Below are 3,540 nucleotides of genomic sequence, written 5' to 3' on the forward strand. Positions count from 1 at the left end.
ATATATACATGTAAGCACACACAGACACATATATACATGTGTCTGTGTGTGCTTACATGTATATACAGGTATATAAAGTCCTGGGAGGGGAGAAAGATTAGGTGTTTCCAATGCAGCACTCAACCTTAGTTTTAGGCTATCAACACTCTTGATCTTAAGTAAGATTAAATTTCTTCAGGTGTAGAAAATCCAGGTGTTACAACAGTAAAACCATTATGTGGGTTTAGCAAAAAGTAAAATGTAATCCAAATGAGAAGACAAAGAAATGCCCAGTTACAATTGTTTCTGTACCAACTCTGTTCCAGCAAAAGTTCCATGTGGAAAGTTATGTAATATTTGCAGTTTTAAACATTAGAGTAGCACTTGTTCAGACTTACCTCAAAGTTATGCTTTTACATTGTGTGTTTGTCAAGCATTGTAACTAGTCGTTGAAGGTGTGGGAAACTTTTCCTTTGCTTTCTTATTTCGATTATATATGTGTGTGTGCATGTGTGTGCATGTACATGTCTTTGTATGTACTTGCATGTGTAACAAGAAATGTATGTAGGAAGGATAGAAGTGTGTGAGAAAGAATGAAATATGCATGTATTTTTTCCTTTTCTAATATTTCAATGTTAATTCATTTAGGCACAAGAGTGGCTGTCTGGTAAGTAGCTTGCTTACCAACCACATGGTTCCAGGTTCAGTCCCACTGCATGGCACCTTGGGCAAGTGTCTTCTAGTATAGCCTCGGGCAGACCAAAGCCTTGTGAGTGGATTTGGTAGATGGAAACTGAAAGAAGCCCATCGTATATATATATATATATATATATATACAAATATATATATGTGTGTGTGTGTATGTTTGTGTGTCTGTGTTTGTCTCCTCACCATCACTTGACAATTGATGTTGGTGTGTTTACGTCCCCGTAACTTAGTGGTCTGGCAAAAGTGACCAATAGAATAAGTACTAGGCTTACAAAGAATAAGTTCTGGGGTCGATTTGATTGACTAGAGGCAGTGCTCCAGCATGGCCACAGTCAAATGACTGAAACAAATTAAAGAAAATCAGAACTGTAGTTTCACAATGCTTTCAACTCAAGATGAAGGTGTAGCTCAGTGCAGTGTCTTGCCAATCAGAAGTTTTATATGATAATGATCTTGAAACATAATCTCTATACTGTATTCTAAGGGGAAAATAAGCAACTATAATATTTTGCAGCATGAAATTTCATATTTGGGTTCAGCACCTTATCAATGATCTGTAGAATACTCGATCTGAGCAAACAGGTCAGAGTTTATTAGTCAATAAAGGTTTGAATAATAAAGGTAAAACAAAAGTGATCTAAAAGGAAAACAATTCAATAGAAAATGCTGTGTAATTCAGTAATTTATAATCAATTAAACTCCATAAGTTATATGACTAAATACCATCTAAGATTGAACAGAAGTCTTAAGACTACTCGTCACATTCCATCAAACGAAATAACCTCCTTTATTATATCTGAGTGAACACATGCATAAACATGCCCACATTTGTGTATTAATTAGCATCTTTGACTACTAAATATCTACTTATTTAATAATTTTGTCTTACAATCTTTTGAATGTAAGAAATCAATATCAATTGCCAAACATTCCACATGAATTATAAATGAGCTGACACCTAAGCAAGTCTTGCATTCATTGTACAATGAAATTTTGTATTAATTCTCACATTCACTAAACTAAATTGGAAAACCTATATGTAATCTGGAACATTGTATTGCAGAAAGGCATTGATGAAATTAAAGCTCACCTATTTATCATTTGCCAGTCACTTCTGATGAAAACCATCCTAATTAGAACATATCTGGAACGAGAACAAAGTATATTAAGCATGGCAGGAATTAAACAATGAAATACAGTGATCATAATTGTTATGCTGATAATGGTAATAAGTTTGATGAAGATTATAATGATGGTGGAAGGGAAACTGTTTCTGCAGATGATGATGCATCAAAATTAATAATGATGGGTACAATTGTGATAGGAGTTATTATGTTAATTTCATTGAGATCTATTTGGGCAGAAAGAACGTTTCAATCACAAAAATTACAACAAAAACACATTCACAATATTAAAATTCAACGATATAATTAATTATAGTAGATCATTTTCAACTCTTAAACAGATTTTCCCCTCACATCATGACTGCTGAACAATGTAAAATTGTTCAGAGTAGTATATGAGACTTCTAAATTTAAAACTTTTCAAAGTTGCCTTCATTTGCCAAATTTAATTAGTTAATAAAATATCCAGTGTATATTGGTGTAAGTCTTCAAAAATAAAGTTATGTTGTTATAGTTGGTTAACCTTAGGGCCACGCTGATTGAATAGACCCATGATTGAAAGCATCCTGGTTGTGATTATCTGCCCTTTTTATATATCCAATGTATCCTCCCTATTTTTAATACAGTAGGATATTATTTGAGAGAGATAAGGCTGCTATTTCTGGCAGGTCAAATGACCACATAGAGGCCTTCCTATTGGCTTATACTATATTTGTCAAATATAGTTTATGTAAACATAAAATACAACAATAAGAGACTGTGGTATGTGACTAAGATCATTATTTTTTACAGTTTGATACAAGTTCTTGTGCAATGAAAACTTTTTATGCTATTCAGATGAATTATGTTTAAATAAATTTAAATAGATTTATTGTATAAAATTAACAAACATCTATCATGTGAACTTTGCTCAAGTTGTGACACCTTCAACATTTATATAAGTTTCAAATAATCATTTATTATAACAAATTTTAATATTTTCTTTTTGGGTAACTTAAATAAAATATGGCTACATTTTAATGTTAATCAGTTATTTAAAAAAATTTTTCCTTAATTATATAAAATGAAGATAACTCCTGATGTAAAAATGTAAAGCTTAAAAAGAATAAAAATGTGACTAATTAAAGTTAAGGTATGGCATATATTAATGAATGGAATGTGATAGATATGCAGATTCAATTTGTAACTTGACATATATGCATGAAGGAATTGATAAATTTTGGGCATCACTGATTTGTATACTTAACGTAGAAATATGTCATAAAATTAAAAATATAGTAATTTTTTAAACAAGTAGTATTATAATTTACATAAAATATTTCCACAAATTGATCATCAAAATCATTTGTTTAATAAATTCAAACATCTCCTAATATAATAATGAGTGTAGTGTTTATATATATACTAACAGAGCCACCCGGCATGAAATTGTTGCTTATTGGTACTTGGAAACTTTTACGATAATTAAAATGGGGATTAATTGAAAAAAATTCACACAGCGAATATACCACGTTATTGTTTCACTGTTATATACACAGATATACATTGACGCATGTCAGTCGAAAAGTGAAAGTGTAATAGTAATACTTACTTTAACACTCAATGGTTTTACACTTTTGTATATGACATGTACATACTATTCATGTAAGTGCTTCTTCATATACTATATTTTCTGTCTTGCCATGTTTATCACTGAGAATGTAGAGGTTATTTTCATCTCCAACTCTAG

At 31.1% G+C, this 3,540-nt stretch overlaps 1 long non-coding RNA gene across 2 annotated transcripts in view; it reads right to left on the reverse strand.

Moving 5' to 3' along the window:
- LOC106869049 (uncharacterized) overlaps positions 1-3,540 on the reverse strand; it is a 206,741-nt gene that overhangs the window by 108,984 nt on the left and 94,217 nt on the right. For both annotated transcript variants that reach the window (XR_001409365.2, XR_001409366.2), the window contains exon 2: positions 1,778-1,831. This is a non-coding gene — a long non-coding RNA (uncharacterized LOC106869049). The remainder of the gene's footprint in view (positions 1-1,777; positions 1,832-3,540) is intronic.

This window comes from Octopus bimaculoides, chromosome 10, assembly GCF_001194135.2.
Source record: "Octopus bimaculoides isolate UCB-OBI-ISO-001 chromosome 10, ASM119413v2, whole genome shotgun sequence".
In the NCBI taxonomy this organism is placed as follows: Eukaryota; Metazoa; Mollusca; class Cephalopoda; order Octopoda; family Octopodidae; genus Octopus; species Octopus bimaculoides.